Source organism: Bubalus kerabau, chromosome X (genome assembly GCF_029407905.1).
Source record: "Bubalus kerabau isolate K-KA32 ecotype Philippines breed swamp buffalo chromosome X, PCC_UOA_SB_1v2, whole genome shotgun sequence".
In the NCBI taxonomy this organism is placed as follows: Eukaryota; Metazoa; Chordata; class Mammalia; order Artiodactyla; family Bovidae; genus Bubalus; species Bubalus kerabau.
In genome coordinates, this window is record NC_073647.1 from 38,310,597 (window position 1) to 38,330,145 (window position 19,549).

A 19,549-nucleotide genomic window follows, 5' to 3' on the forward strand; every position below is an offset into this window, starting at 1 on the left:
CATTGCTGTGCCTTATTACTCTGCATCCTGTTACTAGGCAACAGGGCTTGCTCTTCCATTGGTCAGTGCCTCATGGACCCCACCCACAAGCAACCAACTATCACTGAGCTACCTGCAGGTACTTGTCCTGCTCAGCTCTTGGTCAGGCCTGCAATGGGCCCTACCTACTGATAACTGACAAGGAGGGATGACTGGGGAAATGATTTAGTCAAGACTCAGTGGAAGAGTGGTGAACTGATTTTGACTTTGAGCACTTTCCTTAAAAAAAAATAATAATAATAATAATCAGGAATGTATTTCTGATAGATGGAGCAAGTTGAGTTTCCTTGCTGAATATGAGAGTTGAAGTGTCCCAACAAAATTTAGTGGAGGAGACATGTAGAAGTGTCTTTGTTCTGATGTGTACTCTGAGGGAGACTGTGTATTAAACTTTGGGCAACAGACTGAGCATTCACCAAGTCTGGGGGTCGTTAAAGCTCATGACAGGAGATCAAACACCCAACCTGTTCTTAATTACCCTTTGCCACCTTAAGTGCTTGCTCTTAAGTTCCTTAAGCCCCTCAGGAACCCCCAACAGGCAGAAGGTGGGCTAGAGATGAAGTGATTACTCTGAAAGGCTGAAGTGGGACAGAAAGGGTTTGGCAGATGTTTTCAGAGGGATGAAGGAGGCAGGAGTGTTGAAGTGGCACATATAAGTCAAAGGATAAAGGGAACTGAAAGGAAGTTTGAAGGTCATGAGGAGAAACACCATGGCCCTGAATCACCACTGCCCAGAATCAGACACACAGAGGTGTCATCAGTGGAGAAGTTATAAAATGGCCTCCCTCAGCATCCACTAGCCCATGTTGATGGGCACAGTGGTACATTGTGATGTCTAAGCCCCCCAAGATGCTCTTGGCTGGGGTGGTGCCTAACTGACCAATCAGGTTGAAGGGTGTGGCTCCTCATTGTCCTGAAAGGGTATAAATAGGGAGACCAGAGGCAGAGATTCTAGGTTAGGCCACTTCTTGGCATCATCCTGACTAAGGGAATCAGGAACCCACGGCAGTCAAGAAGAGTTACAAGGCGGTTTGCCTCAAGGATGAATGGACAAAAGAAGACCCTTTGTCAACGGAGGTACCGAGGCAGTGTGAAAGTAAGATGATTCCAACTAAGCTCCCCATGTTCTCCATTGACTTGGCTGCCCCAAACCTCTACCCACCCTTGCCTGGCACAAAAGCCCTCATGAGTCCACATCCCTTTTTCATGAAATCTCACTTCCAACTCCGCTTTTTTCTTTCCTAAAGTCTCATACCCTTGTCTTGTCTTTCCAGGCACGAACTATGACCATGAGGGTCAGAAGACCTCTTCAAGGAACCTTGAGAAAGAAAATCCGACCATATGCCACTCAGTCGAAGAAGGTGAAGACAACCAGAAAACCCAACTGTTTTCTCCGTTCCTGTGCACGTAAGAAACTGAATCAAAGCCGTAAAAGGTACCAAAATATGAGGCGGGATCAAAGAAGGAGGCAGAATCCAAAGAGAAGATAAGCTCAGCCGCCCCAGAATAAGAGACCCTGGAGAAGTACAAGCTGGGCAGCCAGTAACTGACTCGAAAAGGTCAGACAGTGTAGAACTGTGCCTCCAGAGGTCTGCTTTCGTAGAAATGGCCAACCAAGGAAAGACTCTCACACTAACATAGTAAACTGATGGCTGCAATTACAATAAACATCAAATGGGGAAAAGATATTTGCGTGTGTGTGAATTTTCTGATGGAAGGGAGGGAAAGAAGAGAAGAGGTGGGCACTGGAGATGGGAGGGATATGGGGTCCCGAGAGGTTGGCGAACAGACCCTCGGGTCCCCAGTTAGCCAGAGAGTAGTGGTCTGGATTGGGTCAGGAGTCTGCACTGAAGATGGATAACCCTGATTAACATTTGATTTCAAGGGCAAGGAGTAGTGGTATGGTGTTACAGCCTTTGTTTGGGGTGTGGAATGACATTAGGGTCTAGATTGCCAGACCCAGAAAGGAAGAGGTTGTCACATAGGGGTGGTGAATGTGAAAGTCCCCCCGAGAAAGGTAGGCAGGAATCACCTCCTGGCCACCTACCTCATAAAAGGGATTGTTGCATCACTCACCTATGCTGTCGGCTAAAGGTGCTCAGAAGGCACGAAGTGCTGATACACCTAAAACCCACAAATAGCACTCCCAGGGAGTACAATAATGTTTGGAGGGAACAAATCAAATAATGACTAGGACACCTTTTTGCTAAGAAAATTTTGGGAGCAATGTATTCCCAAAGGAAGAGCAGTGATGGTGGCCCAATCCCAGTGCACGTTACAAACAGGATCACCACTCACAGAGAATTTTTCTTTCCCCCCGGGGGGCAATATGCAGGTTGTGGAAGCATGGTTCCCTGAACAGCGATTGAACCCGTGCCCTTCTAGGGAAAGCACAGAGTCCTAACCACTGGACAGTCATGGAAGTCTGTACAGTGAATTTTTACATAAGAACTAACAAAAGACTGAGTAAAAGCTGGTCTTTTAATGATCACCATACCCTAGGATTTCAAAATAACTACACTCCTAAAACATTCTTCCCCAATAAAGTCTTTTGTTAGTCCAAATTCTACAAATTTATCATGGTTTAAAGAAAGAGTACGAGATATTTAATTTGGTGTTAAATTTCATTTTGAAATGTTTCAAAAGGGCCAAGGAATAGTCAAACAATTATGGAGGTACATAAGGCAGTCTCTGACCATAAGAATCCTGCGTGTCTTCAGAAAGCTTTTTAGAAACAACTAAAACACAGAGTTTCACCATAGGCATCAAACGAGTTGAGTTCAGATTTTAACTCAACGATATGTTATCTTTTATCTGGACTGCAGCTCCCTAATTACATCTTTCTGGCACTCTAACTCCTGGGAGACCCCAGTGATGATTCACAGTCAGTCACTGAATGTGATTTAAAATCAATAAAAGTGAAAGACCCCCTGGGTGTGCTGTCCTTTCTTTCCGTTTTTTCTTTTTTTGAGTTCTTTTTTTCTAAATTCATTTATTTTGATTTGAGGCTAATTACTTTGCAATATTGTAGTGGTTTTTGCCATACATTGACATGAATCAGCCTTGGGTGTCCATGGGTTCCCCATCCTGAATCCCCCCTCCCACCTCCCTCCCCATCCCATGCCTCAGGGTCATCCCAGTGCACCAGCCCTGAGCACCTAGTCTCATGCATCAAACCTGGACTGGTGATCTGGTTCACATAGAATAATATACATGTTTCAATGCTCTTCTCTCAAATCATCCTACCCTCCCCTTCTCCCACGGAGTCCAAAAGACTCTTCTATACATCTGTGTCTCTTTTGCTCTCTCGCATATAGGGTCATCATTGCCATCTTTCTAAATTCCATATATATGTGTTTGTGTACTGTATTGGCGTGTTTCTTTCTGACGTCCTTCACTCAGTATAATAGGCTCCCGTTTCATCCACCTCTTTCGAACTGATTCAAACGTATTCTTTGTAATGGATGAGGTACATTCCATTGTGTATATGTACACCAGCTTTCTTATCCTTTAGTCAGCTGATGGACTTCTAGGTTGCTTCCGTGTCCTGGCTATTATTAACAGTGCTGCGATGAACATTGGGGTACCCGTGACTCTTTCAATTCTGGTGTCCTCTGTGTGCATGCCCAGCAGTGGGATTCCTGGGTCATATGGCAGTTCTATTTTCAGTTTTTTAAGGAGTCTCCACACTATTCTCCGTAGTGGCTGTACTCGATTGCATTCCCACCAACAAAGTGAGAGGGTTCCCTTTTCTCCACACCCTCTCCAGCATTTATTGTTTGTAGACTTTTGGGTAACAGCCATTCTGACCAGCGTGAAAGGGTACCTCAAGGTCGTCTGGATTTGCATTTCTCTGATAATGAGTGATGTTGAGCATCTCTTCATGTGTTTGTTAGCCATCTGTATGACTTCTTTGGAGAAATGTCTGTTTAGTTCATCAGCCCGTTTTTTGAATTGGTCATCTCTTGGTCTGCAATTGAGCTGTGGGAGCAGCTTTTATATTTTTGAGATTATTTCTTCGTCAGCTGCTTTGTTTGCTCTTACTTCCTCCCATTCTGAAGGCTGTCTTTTCACCTTGCTTATACTTTCCTTTGTTGTGCAAAAGCTTTTGAATTTAATTTGGCCCTATTCATTTACTTGTGCTATTTTGCTATACAATTTGGTCCTGTTCATTTATTTCCATTACTCTGAGAGGTGGGTCATAGAGTATCCTGCTGTGATTTATGTCAGAGTGTGTTTTGCCTATGTTTGCCTCTAGGAGTTTTATAGTTTCTGGTCTTAAGTTTCGATCTTTAATCCATTTTGAATTTATTTTGTGTATGGTGTTAGACAGTGTTCTAGTTTCATTCTTTTACTAGTGGTTGACCATTTTTCCCAGCACCTCTTCTTAAAGAGGTTGTCTTTTCTCCATTGTCTATTCTTGCCTCCTTTGTCAAATATAAGGTGTCCATAGGCGCGTGGATTTATCTCTGGGCTTTCTATTTTGTTCCCTTGATCTGTATTTCTGCCTCTGTGCCAGTATCATACTGTTTTTTTTTGTTTTGTTTTTTTTTTTTTTTTTTTTTTTCAGTTGTCCTAGTACCATTTATTAAAGGACCCATCCCTTCCCTATGGACTTAATATGTTTGTTGTTCAGTCACTTAAGTTGTGTCTGAGTCTTTGTGACCTCGTGGACTGCAATTCACCAGGCTTCCCTGTCCTTCACTATTTCCCTAATTTTGCTCAAACTCATGTCCATTGAGTCGGTAATGCCATCTGATCATCTCATCCTCTATTGTCCCCTTGTCCTCTTGCCTTCAATCTTTCCCAGCATGAGACTTTTTGCTAATGAGTCAGTTCTTCGCATCAGGTGGCCAAAGTATCGCAGCTTCAACTTCAGCATCATTCCTTGCAATGAATATTCAGTGTTCATTTCCTTTAGAATTGACTGGTTTGATCTCCTTGCTGTCCAAGGGAGTCTCAAGAATCTTCTCCATCTCCACAACTTGAAAGCATCCATTCTTCAGTGCTCAGTATTCTTTATGGTCCAACTCTCAGATCCATACATAGCTACTGGAAAAACCATAGCTTTAACTATATGAATCTTTGTTGGCAAGTGATGTCTCTGCTTTTTAATTCATTGTCTAGGTTTGTCATAACTTTTCTTCCAAGGAGCAGCATCTTTTAATTTCATGGCTGCAGTCACTCTCTGTAGTGATTTTAGAGCCCAAGAAAAGAAAATCTGTCACTGTTTCCACTTTTTCTCCTCTATTTGCCATGAAGTGATGGGACCAGATGCCATGATCTTAGTTTTTTGAATGTTGAGTTTTAAGCCAGCCTTTTGACTCTCCCCTTTCACCTTCATCATGAGGCTCTTTAGTTCCTCTTCACTTTCTGCCATTAGAGTGGTTTCATCTGCACATCTAAGGTTGTTGGTATGTCTCCTGACAATCTTGATTCCAGCTTGTGATTCATCCAGCCTGGCTTTTTGCATGATGTATGCTGCATATAAGTTAAACAAGCAGGGTGACAATATACAGCCTTGACATAATTCTTCCCCAATTTGGAACCAGTTTGTTATTCCATGTTCAGTTTTAACTGTTGCTTCTTGACCTGCATAGAGGTTTCTCAGGAGGCAGGTAAGGTGAACTGGTATTCCCATCTCTTGAAGAATTTTCCAGTTTGCTGTGAGCCACACAGTCAAAGGTTTAGTGTAGTCAATGAAGCAGAAGTAGATGTTTTTCTGTAATTCCTTTGCTTTTTCTATGAGCCAGTTTATACTGTTTTGATGACTGTAGCTTTGTAATAGAGCCTGAAGTCAGGTAGGTTGATTCCTCCAGTTCCATTCTTCTTTGGCAAGGTTGCTTTGGGCTATTCCAGGTTTTCTGTATTTCCATACAAACTGTGAAGCTATTTGTTCTAGTTCTGTGAAAAATACCATTGGTAGCTTGATAGGGATTGCATTGAATCTATAGATTGCTTTGTGCTGTGTACTCATTTTCACTATATTGATCATTCTGATCCATGAACATGGTATATTTCTCCATCTATCTGTGTGATCTTTGATTTCCTTCATCAGTGCTTTACAGTTTTCTATGTATTGGTCTTTTCTTGGATCATCCAAACAGCAAGAGAGTTCAGAAAAAACATCTATTTCTGCTTTATTGACTATGCCGAAGCCTTTTACTGTGTGGACCACAATAAACTGTGGAAAATTCTGGAAGAGACGGGAATACCAGACCACCTGACCTGCCTCTTGAGAAACTTGTATGCATTTCAGGAAGAAACAGTTAGAGGTGGACATGGAACAACAGCCTGGTTCCAAATAGGAAAAGGAGTATGTCAAGGCCGTATATTGTGCCCCGACTCATTTATCTTCTATGCAGTGTACAACATGAGAAACGCTGGGCTGGAAGAAGCACACGCTGGACTCAAGATTGCCGGGAGAAATATCAATAACCTCAGATATGCAGATGACACCACCCTTATGGCAGAAAGTGAAGAGGAACTAAAAAGGCTCTGCATGAAAGTGAAAGAGGAGAGTGAAAAAGTTGGCTTAAAACTCAACATTCAGAAAACGCAGATCATGGCATCTGGTCCCATCACTTCATGGGACATAGACGGGGAAATAGTGGAACCAGTGTCAGGCTTTCTTCTTTGGGCTCCAAAACCACTGCAGATGGTGACTGCTGCCATGAAAGGGAAAGACGCTTACTCCTTGGAAGAAAACTATGATCCACCTAGACAGTGTATTAAAAGGAAGAGACATTACTTTACCGACAAAGGTCCATATGTCAAAGCTAAGTTTTCCCAACAGTCATCAGGTATGCATGGGAGAGTTGGACCATAAAGAAAGCTGAGCACTGAAGAACTGATGGTTTTGAACTGTGGTGTTGGGGAAGACTCTCGAGAGTCCCTTGGATTGCAAGGAAATCAATGCAGTCAATGCTAGAGGAAATCAGTCCTGAATATTCATTGAAAGGACTAATGCTGAAGCTCCAATACTTTGGCCATCTGAGGCAAAGACTGGCTCCTTGGAAAAGACCCTGATGCAGGGAAAGATTGAAGGCCAGAGGAGAAGGGGACGTCAAAGGATGAGATGGTTGGATGGCATCACCATCTTGATGGGCTTGAATTTTAAGCAAGCTCTGGGAGTTGGTGATGGACAGTGAAGCCTGATGTGCTGCACACAATAGGGTCTCAGAGAGTCAGAATTGACTGAGCCATTGAACGGAACTGATTGCAATTGGGAAAGTATTTTGAGCACAGATCCTGACATGTCTGAAGTAGAACAGAAAAAGAAGTTTGTTTAACATGGAAGTATGAGTAGGGTCAGCAGGAACTCTGTGTGTGTGTGTGTGTGTGTGTGTGTGTGTGTGTGTGTGTGTGTGTGATGGGGCAGGTAGGAGGATGGATGAGCAGACAGCATGATGGGGCTGTTTTACAGCAATTGTTTCTCTCTGATAGTGAGCTGATTCTCAGAATGAGCTCTTAAGGGAGACAGAAAACTTTGAATCTTAGCGCTTGCTCAAGTTTGGGCGAAAGCTGAAGTTCAGAGGAGAGAAGCTTGGCTAAAGTTTAGCCAAGCCGAGTCATCGTGTATTTTATGGATAATTGTGAGCAGTTGGCCAGTCTCTGCCGTTGTTTAAGAGAGGCAAAGTCTGTCCTTAGACAATACCGTTGTTCTTCAAATTGCAAGTCCATGTGCCTGACGCAGAAGGAGGCCCATCAAAACTTAACCTTAAAGTTTGGAACAGAGAAAGTTGATTAAAGATTCATACAAGGAGATGGGTGGTTCATGCCCTAAGACCCCAAAGTTAGTAAAAGTTTTCAGTAAGTGCATGTACAATTAAATGTTAGGGAGAGTGGTGGTAAGTTGCTGCAGACTTCTTGGTGTCATACCCTTTGTGCTTAAGGTTAGGTCATGGTCAGGTAATGAGGTTCCTATAAACCTCTAGTAGATGAATGTTCTTCTCTGTCCTGACAAGAAAGGGCAGTCTCAAGGCACAGCTTTCACCCTGCAATGTCCCAGTGCTGGTTAAGGGGAAGCAGATCTCAGCCAGCAGCTCCTTCAGTGCCAGGTTCCCACACTCTGCCCAGCCGTCATCCCTGACGGAGACAGGCATCCAACATAATAGGTCCTCAGTTTCCGTCCTCAGGGCATCCATATGGGGAGACCAGTTCTCACAGTCTGAGACCCAGATAGAAAACCACTGCTAGTAGGTCGCAGCGACAGGGATGCGGGAGAGGTACACTGCTCCTCAAGGCTTTGGCCAAGGCTAGTGGAGGGCCTTAGTGAGGGCTATGGAGGGCTACAACATCTAGTCCCCAGTGTATTCCCTGGGCGCTCCAGCTCACCCACTGGCCCAAATCTGCGTGAGCTCCAGGGCCTCAAGAATGAGGCCTGAATCTGCCTCTTATCTCAGTCTCCTCCTGATGACCGCCACACCACCCTTGACTTAATCTCTTTCCCTATGGCCCCCTCATTGATAGTAAGTAACCTGTGGGCAGGGCCCACTGTGGTGCTGACCAACAGCTAAGCAGGACAACTAATGGTCACTCATTGACAGTTGGCTGCTTGTGAATGGGGCCCTCTGAGGCACCAAGCAATGTTTGAACAGCACCTGTTGCCTAGGGACAGGATGGCTTGAAATGAAGCACACCAATGGCTTCCTGTTAAGGGCTGTGCTCATCCTGCTCTGTTACACTGCAAAGAGTAGAAGAATCACTGTGAATTTAAGGTTTGTCAAAGGAGTTTTCAGGGTGGGCTGGACTTCACAATCTTGTGGGCTTTGAACTATTTATACTATATGCTGAGCATGTGATCAAGTGGCAGCTGTTGGAGAGGCATAGAGGTGACAGCACTGGTGACAGCTAGGCCTGGGAATATAATGAAAAGTATGATATGCAAAAGTTAACTAATTATGTGAAATCAAATCTGAGGTCGGAAATGAGTCAATCAAAAAGATTCCAGCACACTGGACCCAAAGTGTCCTTATGTAACAGAGCACAGCCCTTCGCAGGTAGCCATTGCTGTGCCTTATTACTCTGCATCCTGTTACTAGGCAACAGGGCTTGCTCTTCCATTGGTCAGTGCCTCATGGACCCCACCCACAAGCAACCAACTATCACTGAGCTACCTGCAGGTACTTGTCCTGCTCAGCTCTTGGTCAGGCCTGCAATGGGCCCTACCTACTGATAACTGACAAGGAGGGATGACTGGGGAAATGATTTAGTCAAGACTCAGTGGAAGAGTGGTGAACTGATTTTGACTTTGAGCACTTTCCTTAAAAAAAAATAATAATAATAATAATCAGGAATGTATTTCTGATAGATGGAGCAAGTTGAGTTTCCTTGCTGAATATGAGAGTTGAAGTGTCCCAACAAAATTTAGTGGAGGAGACATGTAGAAGTGTCTTTGTTCTGATGTGTACTCTGAGGGAGACTGTGTATTAAACTTTGGGCAACAGACTGAGCATTCACCAAGTCTGGGGGTCGTTAAAGCTCATGACAGGAGATCAAACACCCAACCTGTTCTTAATTACCCTTTGCCACCTTAAGTGCTTGCTCTTAAGTTCCTTAAGCCCCTCAGGAACCCCCAACAGGCAGAAGGTGGGCTAGAGATGAAGTGATTACTCTGAAAGGCTGAAGTGGGACAGAAAGGGTTTGGCAGATGTTTTCAGAGGGATGAAGGAGGCAGGAGTGTTGAAGTGGCACATATAAGTCAAAGGATAAAGGGAACTGAAAGGAAGTTTGAAGGTCATGAGGAGAAACACCATGGCCCTGAATCACCACTGCCCAGAATCAGACACACAGAGGTGTCATCAGTGGAGAAGTTATAAAATGGCCTCCCTCAGCATCCACTAGCCCATGTTGATGGGCACAGTGGTACATTGTGATGTCTAAGCCCCCCAAGATGCTCTTGGCTGGGGTGGTGCCTAACTGACCAATCAGGTTGAAGGGTGTGGCTCCTCATTGTCCTGAAAGGGTATAAATAGGGAGACCAGAGGCAGAGATTCTAGGTTAGGCCACTTCTTGGCATCATCCTGACTAAGGGAATCAGGAACCCACGGCAGTCAAGAAGAGTTACAAGGCGGTTTGCCTCAAGGATGAATGGACAAAAGAAGACCCTTTGTCAACGGAGGTACCGAGGCAGTGTGAAAGTAAGATGATTCCAACTAAGCTCCCCATGTTCTCCATTGACTTGGCTGCCCCAAACCTCTACCCACCCTTGCCTGGCACAAAAGCCCTCATGAGTCCACATCCCTTTTTCATGAAATCTCACTTCCAACTCCGCTTTTTTCTTTCCTAAAGTCTCATACCCTTGTCTTGTCTTTCCAGGCACGAACTATGACCATGAGGGTCAGAAGACCTCTTCAAGGAACCTTGAGAAAGAAAATCCGACCATATGCCACTCAGTCGAAGAAGGTGAAGACAACCAGAAAACCCAACTGTTTTCTCCGTTCCTGTGCACGTAAGAAACTGAATCAAAGCCGTAAAAGGTACCAAAATATGAGGCGGGATCAAAGAAGGAGGCAGAATCCAAAGAGAAGATAAGCTCAGCCGCCCCAGAATAAGAGACCCTGGAGAAGTACAAGCTGGGCAGCCAGTAACTGACTCGAAAAGGTCAGACAGTGTAGAACTGTGCCTCCAGAGGTCTGCTTTCGTAGAAATGGCCAACCAAGGAAAGACTCTCACACTAACATAGTAAACTGATGGCTGCAATTACAATAAACATCAAATGGGGAAAAGATATTTGCGTGTGTGTGAATTTTCTGATGGAAGGGAGGGAAAGAAGAGAAGAGGTGGGCACTGGAGATGGGAGGGATATGGGGTCCCGAGAGGTTGGCGAACAGACCCTCGGGTCCCCAGTTAGCCAGAGAGTAGTGGTCTGGATTGGGTCAGGAGTCTGCACTGAAGATGGATAACCCTGATTAACATTTGATTTCAAGGGCAAGGAGTAGTGGTATGGTGTTACAGCCTTTGTTTGGGGTGTGGAATGACATTAGGGTCTAGATTGCCAGACCCAGAAAGGAAGAGGTTGTCACATAGGGGTGGTGAATGTGAAAGTCCCCCCGAGAAAGGTAGGCAGGAATCACCTCCTGGCCACCTACCTCATAAAAGGGATTGTTGCATCACTCACCTATGCTGTCGGCTAAAGGTGCTCAGAAGGCACGAAGTGCTGATACACCTAAAACCCACAAATAGCACTCCCAGGGAGTACAATAATGTTTGGAGGGAACAAATCAAATAATGACTAGGACACCTTTTTGCTAAGAAAATTTTGGGAGCAATGTATTCCCAAAGGAAGAGCAGTGATGGTGGCCCAATCCCAGTGCACGTTACAAACAGGATCACCACTCACAGAGAATTTTTCTTTCCCCCCGGGGGGCAATATGCAGGTTGTGGAAGCATGGTTCCCTGAACAGCGATTGAACCCGTGCCCTTCTAGGGAAAGCACAGAGTCCTAACCACTGGACAGTCATGGAAGTCTGTACAGTGAATTTTTACATAAGAACTAACAAAAGACTGAGTAAAAGCTGGTCTTTTAATGATCACCATACCCTAGGATTTCAAAATAACTACACTCCTAAAACATTCTTCCCCAATAAAGTCTTTTGTTAGTCCAAATTCTACAAATTTATCATGGTTTAAAGAAAGAGTACGAGATATTTAATTTGGTGTTAAATTTCATTTTGAAATGTTTCAAAAGGGCCAAGGAATAGTCAAACAATTATGGAGGTACATAAGGCAGTCTCTGACCATAAGAATCCTGCGTGTCTTCAGAAAGCTTTTTAGAAACAACTAAAACACAGAGTTTCACCATAGGCATCAAACGAGTTGAGTTCAGATTTTAACTCAACGATATGTTATCTTTTATCTGGACTGCAGCTCCCTAATTACATCTTTCTGGCACTCTAACTCCTGGGAGACCCCAGTGATGATTCACAGTCAGTCACTGAATGTGATTTAAAATCAATAAAAGTGAAAGACCCCCTGGGTGTGCTGTCCTTTCTTTCCGTTTTTTCTTTTTTTGAGTTCTTTTTTTCTAAATTCATTTATTTTGATTTGAGGCTAATTACTTTGCAATATTGTAGTGGTTTTTGCCATACATTGACATGAATCAGCCTTGGGTGTCCATGGGTTCCCCATCCTGAATCCCCCCTCCCACCTCCCTCCCCATCCCATGCCTCAGGGTCATCCCAGTGCACCAGCCCTGAGCACCTAGTCTCATGCATCAAACCTGGACTGGTGATCTGGTTCACATAGAATAATATACATGTTTCAATGCTCTTCTCTCAAATCATCCTACCCTCCCCTTCTCCCACGGAGTCCAAAAGACTCTTCTATACATCTGTGTCTCTTTTGCTCTCTCGCATATAGGGTCATCATTGCCATCTTTCTAAATTCCATATATATGTGTTTGTGTACTGTATTGGCGTGTTTCTTTCTGACGTCCTTCACTCAGTATAATAGGCTCCCGTTTCATCCACCTCTTTCGAACTGATTCAAACGTATTCTTTGTAATGGATGAGGTACATTCCATTGTGTATATGTACACCAGCTTTCTTATCCTTTAGTCAGCTGATGGACTTCTAGGTTGCTTCCGTGTCCTGGCTATTATTAACAGTGCTGCGATGAACATTGGGGTACCCGTGACTCTTTCAATTCTGGTGTCCTCTGTGTGCATGCCCAGCAGTGGGATTCCTGGGTCATATGGCAGTTCTATTTTCAGTTTTTTAAGGAGTCTCCACACTATTCTCCGTAGTGGCTGTACTCGATTGCATTCCCACCAACAAAGTGAGAGGGTTCCCTTTTCTCCACACCCTCTCCAGCATTTATTGTTTGTAGACTTTTGGGTAACAGCCATTCTGACCAGCGTGAAAGGGTACCTCAAGGTCGTCTGGATTTGCATTTCTCTGATAATGAGTGATGTTGAGCATCTCTTCATGTGTTTGTTAGCCATCTGTATGACTTCTTTGGAGAAATGTCTGTTTAGTTCATCAGCCCGTTTTTTGAATTGGTCATCTCTTGGTCTGCAATTGAGCTGTGGGAGCAGCTTTTATATTTTTGAGATTATTTCTTCGTCAGCTGCTTTGTTTGCTCTTACTTCCTCCCATTCTGAAGGCTGTCTTTTCACCTTGCTTATACTTTCCTTTGTTGTGCAAAAGCTTTTGAATTTAATTTGGCCCTATTCATTTACTTGTGCTATTTTGCTATACAATTTGGTCCTGTTCATTTATTTCCATTACTCTGAGAGGTGGGTCATAGAGTATCCTGCTGTGATTTATGTCAGAGTGTGTTTTGCCTATGTTTGCCTCTAGGAGTTTTATAGTTTCTGGTCTTAAGTTTCGATCTTTAATCCATTTTGAATTTATTTTGTGTATGGTGTTAGACAGTGTTCTAGTTTCATTCTTTTACTAGTGGTTGACCATTTTTCCCAGCACCTCTTCTTAAAGAGGTTGTCTTTTCTCCATTGTCTATTCTTGCCTCCTTTGTCAAATATAAGGTGTCCATAGGCGCGTGGATTTATCTCTGGGCTTTCTATTTTGTTCCCTTGATCTGTATTTCTGCCTCTGTGCCAGTATCATACTGTTTTTTTTTGTTTTGTTTTTTTTTTTTTTTTTTTTTTTCAGTTGTCCTAGTACCATTTATTAAAGGACCCATCCCTTCCCTATGGACTTAATATGTTTGTTGTTCAGTCACTTAAGTTGTGTCTGAGTCTTTGTGACCTCGTGGACTGCAATTCACCAGGCTTCCCTGTCCTTCACTATTTCCCTAATTTTGCTCAAACTCATGTCCATTGAGTCGGTAATGCCATCTGATCATCTCATCCTCTATTGTCCCCTTGTCCTCTTGCCTTCAATCTTTCCCAGCATGAGACTTTTTGCTAATGAGTCAGTTCTTCGCATCAGGTGGCCAAAGTATCGCAGCTTCAACTTCAGCATCATTCCTTGCAATGAATATTCAGTGTTCATTTCCTTTAGAATTGACTGGTTTGATCTCCTTGCTGTCCAAGGGAGTCTCAAGAATCTTCTCCATCTCCACAACTTGAAAGCATCCATTCTTCAGTGCTCAGTATTCTTTATGGTCCAACTCTCAGATCCATACATAGCTACTGGAAAAACCATAGCTTTAACTATATGAATCTTTGTTGGCAAGTGATGTCTCTGCTTTTTAATTCATTGTCTAGGTTTGTCATAACTTTTCTTCCAAGGAGCAGCATCTTTTAATTTCATGGCTGCAGTCACTCTCTGTAGTGATTTTAGAGCCCAAGAAAAGAAAATCTGTCACTGTTTCCACTTTTTCTCCTCTATTTGCCATGAAGTGATGGGACCAGATGCCATGATCTTAGTTTTTTGAATGTTGAGTTTTAAGCCAGCCTTTTGACTCTCCCCTTTCACCTTCATCATGAGGCTCTTTAGTTCCTCTTCACTTTCTGCCATTAGAGTGGTTTCATCTGCACATCTAAGGTTGTTGGTATGTCTCCTGACAATCTTGATTCCAGCTTGTGATTCATCCAGCCTGGCTTTTTGCATGATGTATGCTGCATATAAGTTAAACAAGCAGGGTGACAATATACAGCCTTGACATAATTCTTCCCCAATTTGGAACCAGTTTGTTATTCCATGTTCAGTTTTAACTGTTGCTTCTTGACCTGCATAGAGGTTTCTCAGGAGGCAGGTAAGGTGAACTGGTATTCCCATCTCTTGAAGAATTTTCCAGTTTGCTGTGAGCCACACAGTCAAAGGTTTAGTGTAGTCAATGAAGCAGAAGTAGATGTTTTTCTGTAATTCCTTTGCTTTTTCTATGAGCCAGTTTATACTGTTTTGATGACTGTAGCTTTGTAATAGAGCCTGAAGTCAGGTAGGTTGATTCCTCCAGTTCCATTCTTCTTTGGCAAGGTTGCTTTGGGCTATTCCAGGTTTTCTGTATTTCCATACAAACTGTGAAGCTATTTGTTCTAGTTCTGTGAAAAATACCATTGGTAGCTTGATAGGGATTGCAAAAATACCATTGGTAGCTTGATAGGGATTGCATTGAATCTATAGATTGCTTTGTGCTGTGTACTCATTTTCACTATATTGATCATTCTGATCCATGAACATGGTATATTTCTCCATCTATCTGTGTGATCTTTGATTTCTTTCATCAGTGCTTTACAGTTTTCTATGTATTGGTCTTTTCTTGGATCATCCAAACAGCAAGAGAGTTCAGAAAAAACATCTATTTCTGCTTTATTGACTCTGCCGAAGCCTTTTACTGTGTGGACCACAATAAACTGTGGAAAATTCTGGAAGAGACGGGAATACCAGACCACCTGACCTGCCTCTTGAGAAACTTGTATGCATTTCAGGAAGAAACAGTTAGAGGTGGACATGGAACAACAGCCTGGTTCCAAATAGGAAAAGGAGTATGTCAAGGCCGTATATTGTGCCCCGACTCATTTATCTTCTATGCAGTGTACAACATGAGAAACGCTGGGCTGGAAGAAGCACACGCTGGACTCAAGATTGCCGGGAGAAATATCAATAACCTCAGATATGCAGATGACACCACCCTTATGGCAGAAAGTGAAGAGGAACTAAAAAGGCTCTGCATGAAAGTGAAAGAGGAGAGTGAAAAAGTTGGCTTAAAACTCAACATTCAGAAAACGCAGATCATGGCATCTGGTCCCATCACTTCATGGGACATAGACGGGGAAACAGTGGAACCAGTGTCAGGCTTTCTTCTTTGGGCTCCAAAACCACTGCAGATGGTGACTGCTGCCATGAAAGGGAAAGACGCTTACTCCTTGGAAGAAAACTATGATCCACCAAGACAGTGTATTAAAAGGAAGAGACATTACTTTACCGACAAAGGTCCATATGTCAAAGCTAAGTTTTCCCAACAGTCATCAGGTATGCATGGGAGAGTTGGACCATAAAGAAAGCTGAGCACTGAAGAACTGATAGTTTTGAACTGTGGTGTTGGGGAAGACTCTCGAGAGTCCCTTGGATTGCAAGGAAATCAATGCAGTCAATGCTAGAGGAAATCAGTCCTGAATATTCATTGAAAGGACTAATGCTGAAGCTCCAATACTTTGGCCATCTGAGGCAAAGACTGGCTCCTTGGAAAAGACCCTGATGCAGGGAAAGATTGAAGGCCAGAGGAGAAGGGGACGTCAAAGGATGAGATGGTTGGATGGCATCACCATCTTGATGGGCTTGAATTTTAAGCAAGCTCTGGGAGTTGGTGATGGACAGTGAAGCCTGATGTGCTGCACACAATAGGGTCTCAGAGAGTCAGAATTGACTGAGCCATTGAACGGAACTGATTGCAATTGGGAAAGTATTTTGAGCACAGATCCTGACATGTCTGAAGTAGAACAGAAAAAGAAGTTTGTTTAACATGGAAGTATGAGTAGGGTCAGCAGGAACTCTGTGTGTGTGTGTGTGTGTGTGTGTGTGTGTGTGTGTGTGTGTGTGATGGGGCAGGTAGGAGGATGGATGAGCAGACAGCATGATGGGGCTGTTTTACAGCAATTGTTTCTCTCTGATAGTGAGCTGATTCTCAGAATGAGCTCTTAAGGGAGACAGAAAACTTTGAATCTTAGCGCTTGCTCAAGTTTGGGCGAAAGCTGAAGTTCAGAGGAGAGAAGCTTGGCTAAAGTTTAGCCAAGCCGAGTCATCGTGTATTTTATGGATAATTGTGAGCAGTTGGCCAGTCTCTGCCGTTGTTTAAGAGAGGCAAAGTCTGTCCTTAGACAATACCGTTGTTCTTCAAATTGCAAGTCCATGTGCCTGACGCAGAAGGAGGCCCATCAAAACTTAACCTTAAAGTTTGGAACAGAGAAAGTTGATTAAAGATTCATAAAAGGAGATGGGTGGTTCATGCCCTAAGACCCCAAAGTTAGTAAAAGTTTTCAGTAAGTGCATGTACAATTAAATGTTAGGGAGAGTGGTGGTAAGTTGCTGCAGACTTCTTGGTGTCATACCCTTTGTGCTTAAGGTTAGGTCATGGTCAGGTAATGAGGTTCCTATAAACCTGTACTAGATGAATGTTATTCTCTGTCCTGACAAGAAAGGGCAGTCTCAAGGCACAGCTTTCACCCTGTAATGTCCCAGTGCTGGTTAAGGGGAAGCAGATCTCAGCCAGCAGCTCCTTCAGTGCCAGGTTCCCACACTCTGCCCAGCCGTCATCCCTGACGGAGACAGGCATCCAACATAATAGGTCCTCAGTTTCCGTCCTCAGGGCATCCATATGGGGAGACCAGTTCTCACAGTCTGAGACCCAGATAGAAAACCACTGCTAGTAGGTCGCAGCGACAGGGATGCGGGAGAGGTACACTGCTCCTCAAGGCTTTGGCCAAGGCTAGTGGAGGGCCTTAGTGAGGGCTATGGAGGGCTACAACATCTAGTCCCCAGTGTATTCCCTGGGCCCTCCAGCTCACCCACTGGCCCAAATCTGCGTGAGCTCCAGGGCCTCCAGAATGAGGCCTGAATCTGCCTCTTATCTCAGTCTCCTCCTGATGACCGCCACACCACCCTTGACTTAATCACTTTCCCTATGGCCCCCTCATTGATAGTAAGTAACCTGTGGGCAGGGCCCACTGTGGTGCTGACCAACAGCTAAGCAGGACAACTAATGGTCACTCATTGACAGTTGGCTGCTTGTGAATGGGGACCTCTGAGGCACCAAGCAATGTTTGAACAGCACCTGTTGCCTAGGGACAGGATGGCTTGAAATGAAGCACACCAATGGCTTCCTGTTAAGGGCTGTGCTCATCCTGCTCTGTTACACTGCAAAGAGTAGAAGAATCACTGTGAATTTAAGGTTTGTCAAAGGAGTTTTCAGGGTGGGCTGGACTTCACAATCTTGTGGGCTTTGAACTATTTATACTATATGCTGAGCATGTGATCAAGTGGCAGCTGTTGGAGAGGCATAGAGGTGACAGCACTCGTGACAGCTAGGCCTGGGAATATAATGAAAAGTATGATATGCAAAAGTCAACTAATTATGTGAAATCAAATCTGAGGTCGGAAATGAGTCAATCAAAAAGATTCCAGCACACTGGACCCAAAGTGTCCTTATGTAACAGAGCACAGCCCTTCGCAGGTAGCCATTGCTGTGCCTTATTACTCTGCATCCTGTTACTAGGCAACAGGGCTTGCTCTTCCATTGGTCAGTGCCTCATGGACCCCACCCACAAGCAACCAACTATCACTGAGCTACCTGCAGGTACTTGTCCTGCTCAGCTCTTGGTCAGGCCTGCAATGGGCCCTACCTACTGATAACTGACAAGGAGGGATGACTGGGGAAATGATTTAGTCAAGACTCAGTGGAAGAGTGGTGAACTGATTTTGACTTTGAGCACTTTCCTTAAAAAAAATAATAATAATAATAATAATCAGGAATGTATTTCTGATAGATGGAGCAAGTTGAGTTTCCTTGCTGAATATGAGAGTTGAAGTGTCCCAACAAAATTTAGTGGAGGAGACATGTAGAAGTGTCTTTGTTCTGATGTGTACTCTGAGGGAGACTGTGTATTAAACTTTGGGCAACAGACTGAGCATTCACCAAGTCTGGGGGTCGTTAAAGCTCATGACAGGAGATCAAACACCCAACCTGTTCTTAATTACCCTTTGCCACCTTAAGTGCTTGCTCTTAAGTTCCTTAAGCCCCTCAGGAACCCCCAACAGGCAGAAGGTGGGCTAGAGATGAAGTGATTACTCTGAAAGGCTGAAGTGGGACAGAAAGGGTTTGGCAGATGTTTTCAGAGGGATGAAGGAGGCAGGAGTGTTGAAGTGGCACATATAAGTCAAAGGATAAAGGGAACTGAAAGGAAGTTTGAAGGTCATGAGGAGAAACACCATGGCCCTGAATCACCACTGCCCAGAATCAGACACACAGAGGTGTCATCAGTGGAGAAGTTATAAAATGGCCTCCCTCAGCATCCACTAGCCCATGTTGATGGGCACAGTGGTACATTGTGATGTCTAAGCCCCCCAAGATGCTATTGGCTGGGGTGGTGCCTAACTGACCAATCAGATTGAAGGGTGTGGCTCCTCATTGTCCTGAAAGGGTATAAATAGGGAGACCAGAGGCAGAGATTCTAGGTTAGGCCACTTCTTGGCATCATCCTGACTAAGGGAATCAGGAACCCACGGCAGTCAAGAAGAGTTACAAGGCGGTTTGCCTCAAGGATGAATGGACAAAAGAAGACCCTTTGTCAACGGAGGTACCGAGGCAGTGTGAAAGTAAGATGATTCCAACTAAGCTCCCCAGGTTCTCCATTGACTTGGCTGCCCCAAACCTCTACCCACCCTTGCCTGGCACAAAAGCCCTCATGAGCCCACATCCCTTTTTCATGAAATCTCCCTTCCAACTCCGCTTTTTTCTTTCCTAAAGTCTCATACCCTTGTCTTGTCTTTCCAGGCACGAACTATGACCATGAGGGTCAGAAGACCTCTTCAAGGAACCTTGAGAAAGAAAATCCGACCATATGCCACTCAGTCGAAGAAGGTGAAGACAACCAGAAAACCCAACT